The 10,375-nt window shown below is 47.5% G+C and overlaps 1 long non-coding RNA gene across 5 annotated transcripts in view; it reads left to right on the forward strand.

Moving 5' to 3' along the window:
* The window catches only part of LOC105483612 (uncharacterized), a 96,015-nt gene extending 95,844 nt beyond the window's left edge, over nt 1-171 (forward strand). For all 5 annotated transcript variants that reach the window (XR_011606962.1, XR_011606959.1, XR_011606960.1 and 2 more), the window contains one exon: nt 16-171. This is a non-coding gene — a long non-coding RNA (uncharacterized lncRNA). The remainder of the gene's footprint in view (nt 1-15) is intronic.
* The last annotated feature ends 10,204 nt before the right edge of the window (nt 172-10,375 follow it).

Below are 10,375 nucleotides of genomic sequence, written 5' to 3' on the forward strand. Positions count from 1 at the left end.
ATGTTTTTCTTTTAGAGATGGGTATCCTTATCTTGCCCAGCTTGGCCTTCAACTCTGAAACTCAAGTGATTCTCCTGTCTCAGCCTCCCAAGTAGTTGGGACTACAGGTTGCACCACTACACCTGGCTCTGATTTATTCTTGAAGACTCCAAATAAAGAACTGACAGAAACTCTAAATGTGGTGTTATGTACTGAGTCACAACTATGCTGAAGTATGTTACATGTATTTTATTATTATGGTGATTATTATTTTGAGACAAGGTCTCACTCTGTCATCCAGGCTGTAGGGCAATGGTGTGATCATAGCTCACTGTAGCCTTGAACTGCTGAGTTCAAGGGCTCCTCCTGCCTCAGCCTCCTGAGTAGCTGGGACTACAGTCACATGCCATGGTACCTAGCTAATTAAAAAAATTTTTTTTTAGAGACAGGGTCTCACTTTGTTGCCCAGGCTGGTTTTGAACTCCTGGGATCAAGTGATCCTCCCAAAGTGCTGGGATTACAGGTATGAACCACCACACCTGGCCTCTTTTTCTATTTAATGGTCAAGAAAACTAATGTTTTAAAATGTTCCTTTATTTTATAAATTAGAACAAATTGCAGGTTGTCCTTTGTCACTACAGCAAAAGCTTACTTGCATTGCAATGTACTTTCCTAATAAAGGAAGAAAAGTGTAAAATTACAGCTGGCAATTTTATTCTTCCAGTTGTGTGGGCTAAAAACTTGGAGTCATCCTTGACAGTGCTTTTTCATCCACACCCTAAATCTAATTCATTAGAAAATGTATCAGATTATATCCCAAACCTGACCACACCTCTCCATCTCCACCACTTTCACTTTGGGGGCTGCCACCACCATCTTTCTCCTGGATCATTGCATTACGTTCTCCTAAGTGGTTTACCTGCCTCAGCGCTTGGTCTTTTGGATCTTGTCAGCACACAGCAGCTGGGGTGGACAGATCACACCACCCCTTACTACAAATGTGCCAACAGATATTTATCTTAAAATTAAAATGAATTTCAAATATCATCTCCTGCTGTCCTCTACGTACACTGGCTTTGTCCTCTTCCTCAAACAAATGAAGCTCCTGCCTTTGCTCTTTTTCTTTCTGAACCCATTTCTTCCAGGTATCTGGGTGCTTCCGCCGTTCCAGTCTCTTCTCAAATGTCACCCCATCAGAAAGGATGTCCATGGTGACCCTACTTAATATAGCACACCACCTCCCATGACCCTCCTACTGAATTCTCTTATTCCCAACTCTGTTTAAATTTTTATAACACTTCCGTCTCCTGATATGTTATATATTTATATGTTTATTGTGTATCTTGCCTCATGAGAAAGAGCAGAGTCCAGTATATTGGAGATAGGGTCCGTGAATTGATGATAATCTTGGTTATATCCTTGAGTGAGTGTCTCCTACATGAATAACATCTAGTGTGTGTGTGTGTGTGTGTGCATGCACACATGTGCTCCAATAGTATAAAGTAGTACACAGCACTTGCTTTATTTCACCCTAGAAAATCCATGGCTCTTTCACTGCTGTTAAATGACAATATAGCAGGTGGATTTATTGGCTCTGATGGCAGCTGGCTGATTTGCCCTTCCTGACCCTCCTATTGAAAACTCTTGGAAGCATAAAAATTGCTGCAGAGATCCAACAACATTGAAAACTAGAAATATCAAATAATGCACTGCCAGTCCTTGGGAAGAATTTCAGTAACCACAACACAAATGGAACTGGATTGACAAGCCATTGGTGGCTGACACATACATTGAAATTGCTGAAACAGAACAGCAGAGCCAAACAACAAAAAAAAGAGCTAGGGGGCCCATGTCTCCAGCTTGGAAGCTGATTGTCTATATGAGCTTTCTGCTGTTGAAATAAAGATGGGATATAAAGATGGTCGTTGAAAAAATCACGACCATTTTATTATGTCATAACATGACTTACATTCAGTGCCATGCAATATATTGTTTTATTTTATTAAATATTTATGTCTATAAGATGTACTTATATAATCTGCAGTACTTAATGTAGCAGCTATAATAGGGGTTACTATTAACATACATTGTAGATTGTCTATTTTTCTCTATACATTCTTATCAGGTGTATCTGATATTTTTGCTGAAAACACATGGCAATCCTAAGAAAGATGATAAATTATTTCCAACTATGTCACATCTATGGGCAAACTCAGAGGTGAGGCTAAGCAGAGAAGGCTTACCTGGCCACAAGGTCAACACTTCTGTGGGTGGCCACATCTATTTTCAAGATCGGCTTCATGGGCATCCAACTGTGAGGTACATGGGGCCTCATGCTTAGAAGCACTTGGTTTGATGCCTTGCTATTGCCATCTTGAAATTTTTAATAATTTTGCATTTGAACTTGTGTTTTATAAGTGAAGTCTGACAGGACAATGAGGCACATATGTGAATAGAGGAGATCCAGGTAATATGCGTGTCCATAGCCCCTTGCTGCTTCATTCACATATAGCATTTGTTATTCCCACTAAGTGGATTCTATAACATGCTCACCTTACTCTTGGGGCCTTGCTCCTAGAAGGACTCTCACTTGGCTTAACGTTCTACTGTCACCATCTCCAAATTCTTAATAATTCAGTCTTTAATCTCGTGTTCTGTTTGTGAAGTCTGATGGACAATGGAGCATGTGCATGAGCAGAGGAGATGCATGCAAGATACCTGCTGCTGTCTACCACACAATTCTCACACAGCCTTAGAATCCCCATGAACACAGAGCTCCAGGAGACCCACGTTGTGGGAAAGTTCAGTGGGCCTCAAAGAGTTTACAAATGAGTGTGCTGTGTTTACAGCTGAGCAACTGGAGAAGATGACAGCCCAAAAGGCCATGCTATCCATTAGATCCAGAACTTTCCTTGAATGCAGGAAGAGGCAATGCCACTCTAAGAAACATGAACAACCTGGGAAGATGATCATATCCTGGAGACTGAACTGTGTCTCCCTGCAAACTCACATATTGAAGTCCTAACCCTCCAGTACTTCAGAAGACAGTATTGGAATAGAGTGTCTTTAAAGAGGTAATTAAGTTGAATGAGGTTATTAGGTTGGGCCTTAATCCAGTGGTTGTTATCCTTGTAAGAAGAGAAAATTTGGACACAGATACCCACAAAGGGAAAACCATTGAATGCTCAGGGAGAAGGGAGATATTTGCAAGGCAAGGAGAGAGGCCTCAAAATAAACGAACTCTTGTCGACACCTTGATCTTGAACTTCCAGCCTCCAGAAGTATGAGAAAGATACATTTCTGTTGCGTAAGCCACCCAGTCTGTGGTACTCTGTTTTGGCAGCCTTAGCAGACCAATACACTTAATGTGTTACTTCCCTATATTAGCCAGTAACTTATGCTGAAAATTATGACAGAGGAAAGGGAAAGATATGGCAAGGCACAGATTCTTCTCAGTCCTTCCTTACTCGTTGGTAAGCTGAAGGTAGAAAGTGCTGGTAGAATGGCTGTGAATCAAGAAGCAAAATAAAAACAGCTAAGTTCATTTTGTACACTGTTCCACTATTCTGCTAAGAACAAAATACATACGCATTTATTTCTTTGTTGAGTTTAAGTGTTAAATGATATAACGAATGTAAAGTTCTTCCTTCAGTGTCTATACAAAATTGGTGATAACTGAGATGATTTTAATGTTGGGTTCGGTCTGCACAATAAAAATAAATGAAAAAAGAAAAAGTTTCTCTTAAAAATAAATGAAAATATAATGTGAAGTGATGCAATATTAGGTTAATATTAATAATAATTAATAAATATAAATAATATATTAATAATTTAATATAGTATATTAATAAAGATTTGGAAGTTAATTGAAATGAGGCTGAGGAAAGGGTCTAACATTTCTCATCTGTGTTGGGACTATTTTACTTTTTCAGAGTCAGGTGTGGTGGCTTGTGCCTGTCATCCCGGCTAATTAGGAGGCTGAGGCAGGAGGATTGTTTGAGCCCAGAAGTTTGAGACACCCCCACTCAATTCACTGTGCCCATCCTGCTCCCAGGGCCAGGTGTTTTCAAGTCTAGAATCACGAATAGAAGCCAATTCAATCTTTAAACTAGATTTGTTGTAATTTTGCCTCTGACGCTATAACAGCCTGGGGCCTCGTCCACAAGGCTGGTCAATGGTGTGTTGGACCAAGGGCGCCTGTGGGTCCTGTGTGGAGGTGACGCTGGGTGTGGAGAGGTCGGTTGACCATCTACCTGATTTTTCATATTCATGGGCCACAAAAAAGGTTGCAGCTATTTCTGACTCCAAGTCAGTCCTGGGTTAGTGACCCCCCCACCCCGACACGGAGTGTGTGTCAGGAAGGAAGATTCCCGAAGGAAGCTCAGCTCCTGCGAAGGATGAGCTCAGCTTTCCATGTCTGGGCTGGGGGGCCCACAGGTTACCCTGCACCCCTCTGCGGGACCTTCCTGCGGGAAGGTCCAGGCTCCTTGCATCCCCACTCACCTGCCCTGATGGTGGAGAAGGCTCAAAGTGAAGGCCCAGCCAGATGTCTATGGAGGCCCCTGTCCTACTCCTGGCAGCTCTGGGGGGCCCCTGCTTCTAGGAGGAACAAGGTGGCCAGATGAGGCAGACCTCGGCGAGTGTGTCTGATGAGCACATTCATTCGGCCTGGCTGTCTTCTCCTTTCCAGTTGTTTGTTTCCCATTCCCCAGAATTGCACGTTCATCAGCCCTTGCCTTGTGAAGGATCTCTCTAATCGTTACAGCGTGAGGCGAAAATGCATTCTGGGATGTGCAGGCTGAGAACAAACGTGAGCATCTCTGAACCTGCATGCCTGCCCCAGTTCCCCGTGTGCCTACCCCAGTTCCCCGTGTGCCCGCCCCAGTTCCCCGCGGACCCACCCCAGTTCCCCCCGGGCCCGCCCTAGCTCTCCTAACAGAGGCTCTCTTTGTCTTAAAGTCTCATAGAATGGCATCAAATCACTGGATATAAAAACTATTTCAAAGCAATGCTTCCCACAAAATCAGATCTTCTTGTATTAAGCAATGTTTCATATAAGATGGGTGTGCCTTTTGGAAACAGTTTTCCTTCCTTGATGAATGCTGGTCTTTAAAATTAATTATGAGTAAGGAAATTTGCATAAAATCACTCCATGAAGAGGCAAGCTAAGTGTTTTGATGACATTTATGGGAAAGGAAAGCCAAGGAAATGGGTGGAATTTGATCAGAGGAGGCACTGGGGTTGTGAGGGCATTGCCGACCAAAATGCCCCACGTCAGAGTATAAAAGGAGCCAGAACTGTACATTTGGGAAAGGTGATGAATAACTTGAATTTGTGTGAGCAGCTGGGGTTTCTCAGATGTTGGTGTTGGGGAGGGAGGAGACCCCTTTTAGGGGAGCTTTAAGGAAGTCTGATTAAATAGTGTCCGGAGAAGCTCCATAGGAGATGCTATGATAGATTGCCTTCATCCAAAGCAAAGCAATAAAACCTCCACAAGTGTCAGTAAAATGTGTCTAATTTGGCAAATGAAATTGTGACGATGGCGGGTATATTTCTAAATGTGAAGCCTGTCAATTCAAGGACTGCTCTATTCACTGTGTTCTCTTCTCTGATGCGGAGCTGCACTTAGTTCATGGGTAACAGCCACACCTGCTCCATCCTGGTTTCCTTTCTGCATGGCTCCTCATTTAATTTTCTGTTCTTTTTCTCCTTTTCTATTTCTGTTGCTCTGTTGCCTACCAGGATGTTTGGACTTCCATTTTGGGGCCTTCCTTACCTTCCTATCAAGTGGCTCCATGTTCCAAATACCACACCGGAGACTTCAGTTCTCTCACAAAAAATTAGCTTTTACTTTTAATGGGGCACACAGTGACAGCTTCTTGCCTTATTTCTTAGAGTCACAAATGTGTGTATGTCCAACTCTATGATCAAAAGCCCATCAGTCATCTTCCAAGCCAGAATTGGAATTGGAAACCCCGGTGAGTCTGTGGCAGCGAACCCAGGCTTCCCCAGTGGCTCAGCAGTCACAACTGGCCCTCACCAGAGGGAGTTTGTATTAGTCCATTTTCGTGCTGCTGATAAAGATACACCCAAGACTGAGCAATTTACAAAAGAAAGAGGCTTACTGGACTTACAGTTTCACGTGACTGGGGAGGCCTTGCAATCATGGTAGAAGGTGAAAGGCACGTCTTACATGGTGGCAGACAAGAAGGGAGGTTGTGCAGGGAAACTCCCCTTTTTAAAACCATCAGATCTCATGAGACTTATTCAGCATCACAAGAACAGCACAGGAAAGACCTGCCCCCATGATTCAATCGCCTCCCACTGGGTCCCTCCCATGACACATGGGAATTGTGGGAGCTACAATTCAAGACGAGGTTTGGGTGGGGACACAGCCAAACCATATCAGGGTTTAAATGGGACCCAGGTTTCTGCAGCAGCAGGGGTGGCAACAGCAGCTGGGGGCTGGAAAGACCCTGCAATGCAGCATGGTGGGGGCCAGGGGACCTCAGGGGTGAGGATCCTGATGTGGCCATTCTCTTAATCCCTAAATCACTTCTGGAGCTCAGCCTAGAATCCACCCTCTCATATTGTGGGTTCTCAGCCCCTTGTGTGACTTTCTGCCTAGATGCCTGGAGGGGTTACTGCCCCAGCTGCCCTACCCAGCAGGATGCTGCCCCCACAAGGTGACCCGCTGTCTCAGGTGGGTTTCTTTACCCTTTCCCTTCATCCCCATTTTCCGTGTCCCTTGCTGTCACCTCTCTGGCCCTAGAAAATGTTCTGATGTGATTTATGGGCATCTCTACCCGGGGTGCAGACAGGTACATGTGTGCACATCTGTTATTCTCGTTTATATTAATCATACTCTTCTTTTAGGTGCCATTCCATTTACTATTATTTTTAAATTTTGTTGGTGTTGCTTTATTCCTGAGTGTTGAGCAGATGCTTCTAGGGTAACTCTGAAACTCTCTGTGCACACCCTGGTGACGAATGCAGGTGGGCTTCAGGACCCTATCTCCACCCACAGGGTGGGTACAGCCACTCCTATGCAGGGTCTCTTATGAGAACAAGTAATTGTTCTCATCAGATGGTTTTAAACCAGCAAGAAAGGCTTTACTCAAGACGTTTACAGTAGGGGAGAGCACCCAGCTCCTCTGCAGCACACAAGGAGGGCTGAGGGGCCTGAGGGGCCGGCGAGCAGGTGGGAGAGCCCTGGAGGCCTCAGCAAGGGGCCGGCCCCCTAATCCTCCTCAATGGAGTCAGGCTCCTGCCCTCCCACAGGGCCTAGGGGGCTGGGCCCTTTCTTTCTCGATGCCTCATTTTCCAAGGCAGCTCCCAGGCCTGGAGAAGGACATTTCCTGAACTGTGGAACTGGCAAGCAGCTAGAAGAAGAATTTACACCTTGAAGGGGCAGAGAGAGTTTACAATTTTGTATTTTCCAAAGTCAATGCTCTGGACAGGGGAGGTGGAGGCCCGAGTTGGGAAGAAATCTGGAGTGAGCAAGCCTGGGTGAGTGAAGGCCTGCTCAGCCCAGGTGTGGTCTGCAGCCTAGCTGCTGGCGCAGAGGTGTCCTGACCATGGTGCTCCAGCATTGCTGCTCTAGGCCCACTGGCAGGGTCCAGGGCTCCTGTGTCACCACCCAGGGCCCCGACAGCCAGCTGAAGCCCTCACTTTCCTCTGCATGCCTGGCTTGGCCGGGAGGCCACACCCTAGAGGCCACTGTTTGAGCTCTTCATCCATGCTGTCCTTACTGAGCAGTGGAGGCTCAGTGGCTGTGTCTAGAAGCGAGCACCGCCCTGGTGACCCTCACGATGCTCCACACATGCACAGGCGAGTCTACAGGGCGGCCGGGCCCTCCACAGGCATGACCCGCAGGAGCTAACATCTCTGCTCTCTCCAGGTACACCCGGGACAATGCTTTTCAGCCTGATGACAGTGCACCCAGCCTGCTGTTGACATGATGTGAGGAAGCTTCAGTCCAGAGGCTGAGGGACCCATGCCAGGGCTCCAGCAGCTCACAGTGGGTGGACAGGTCACTGCTGCAGCACCTGAGAGTGGGCAGGTAAGCCTGGGGCACGCTTGATAGTAAGACCCTGCTGGGCAGGTGTGGAGTGGACATCACCTGCCTGTGTCCACCAGGATGGGCAGAGAGCAGCCAGCACATGGTCAGCTGGGTCTGGGCCATGGAAAGTTGAGTCCTCCTCTCCATCGATTCCCGCTGAGCTCTCCCTCCTGTGGGCTCTGCGCCTCTCTCCTCCTAGCATTGGGTCACACGTGTGTGTGTGTCTAACTGTACATGTGTTGCATAGACACAGATGTCCCTTTGGCGAGGGCCATTGTCTGGGGTGCAAACTGCTGGCTGTCATCCAAGTGGGGAAGGGCTTCTTGGGTCCATCCTCCCCGGGAAGAAAACTCAACAGTGGTGTTTCAAGTTTTGCTGCATCAGAGAAGCATCAGCCCTGCAGGCTGGATTCACTTTCTGCAGACGCAGCGGCACTGGGCATCTGCAGCCCCTCCGTCCTCTGTGGGCCTCACTTTTCTGCATGACATGCTCCTCGTTTGCACCCTCTCTGCTTTAGTTGGCTGGTGGAACGAACCCCATTGACTTTTATTCTCTAAAAGGTTGGATTCATCTTTGCTGAGTCGACAACTGAGGAGAACGAAACTCCAGAGAGAAAGAGGAAAAAGAGCTGGGCATGTGGCCGGGAGTGGTGGCTCACACCTGTAATCTCAGCACTTTGGGAGGCCGAGGCAGGCGGATCATGAGGTCAAGAGATTGAGACCATCCTGGCCAACATGGTGAAAACAAAATACAAAAATTAGCCTGGCATGGTGGCGTACACCCGTAGTCCCAGCTACTCGGCAAACTGAGGCAGGAGAATTGCTTGAACCCAGGAGGCAGAGGTTGCAGTGAGCCGAGATTGTGCCACTGCACTCCAGCCTCGGTGATAGAGTGAGACTCTAAAAAAAAAAAAAAAAAAAAAAAAAGAAAAAGAAAAACAGAGCTAGGAGTGCACTGCCCTGGTGCCTCCAGGCTGTAATTAGGACGCCTGGCAGGGGTAAATGTCAGTCTCCAAAGCTCCAGCCAATGTATCTGTAAGGAGCCAGGGTCCCAGAGCCACAGTGACCATCTGAGGTGGTGACAGTGGCCGGGCTGGGGCCAACAGGGCTCCCCATCCCCACCATGAACTTTTACCTTTTCCTCCCCTTTTCAAATAGGCCTTAGAGCACTTCTGGAGGTTAAAGGTTGATTTAGGACATCGACTGAGGGAATCCCAGTGTCCTCTACCCGACTTCCACAGCTGAGCAAAGCCTTCCCCGTAGGGTGCTGTGAACTCAGGCCGTCTGAGCACCTGCAGGCCCTGGGGGTCACATGTCAGGGGAGGAGGGAGGCCTCAGAACCCAGCGTGAAAGGCCACACCCACTCACCCTGGTCTCCAAAATTCTTCCCTCTGTCTGTCTCCAGGGTGGAGAGGCAGCAAGTCGGGGCTATGGTGGCGGAAGATGGAGGCGACAGCCCTCTGGGATTCAAATCCAGCCCTCCCACCTGGCAGTCATGGAGCCTCACTGAGCAGTTTAACTCCCAAGTCCCAGATCCCATCTGTGAAGCCAGGTGGTAAGAACTGTGAGTCACTGGGTCTCCTGGGTTCCCAGAGGCCCCCATGGCCATCTCTAGAACAGCAGCTCCCAATGGGTGGTACCTGTATTCCCAAGCACACTCCCACCTGGACACCTCCAGCCCACCCTGGAGCTTCGAGTGGACCAGCTCCCTCTCCTGCCTCCTTCCAGGCCTTGGGCCATGGCCTCTCACAAGACCCCTGGGAATCACCCACATCTATCACTGTTTCCCCACCAAGATCCACCTCAGAGGCTGCCTGGGAAAAGCCACGGGATTTATGTGTACCTGGGGAGGCAGCTCCACCCTCCTCACATGAATGGTCGTTAATGATTTGACTTTGTCAGCTTACAAGGTGGGAAGGAGATTTGCTGTCCGCAGACTGGACAGTCCTTAGCTTTGCACTTATCACATAAATGGCATTTAATAAATGCTCCCTGGACTCAGCACCGCTCCTGAAGGCCTGTATTGTGGTCAGACAATTATTGTTTCTTCCACAGATGAGCTCATTCTTTTCTCAGGATTAACCCTTTCCCCTTCACTGAGGCATCTGACACCAGCATTCGGAGAAACACCCACTCCTTCCCCTTCTGTCAGCTGCCTGTGGAAATTCCCGTCCCAAACATGTGACTCCCCACAGAGTGGCACTCACTGATCACGAGTCTTAACTTTAAAAGGTTAAAAGTAAGTTAAGGCTTATGGTAAAGTAATGGGAGGCGTGGATGTCTGAGCAATGTGGTGAACTGAGTCACAGGGCCACGGAGAGGTTCACAGCTGGGA

Source organism: Macaca nemestrina, chromosome 8 (assembly GCF_043159975.1).
Source record: "Macaca nemestrina isolate mMacNem1 chromosome 8, mMacNem.hap1, whole genome shotgun sequence".
Lineage (NCBI taxonomy): Eukaryota > Metazoa > Chordata > Mammalia > Primates > Cercopithecidae > Macaca > Macaca nemestrina.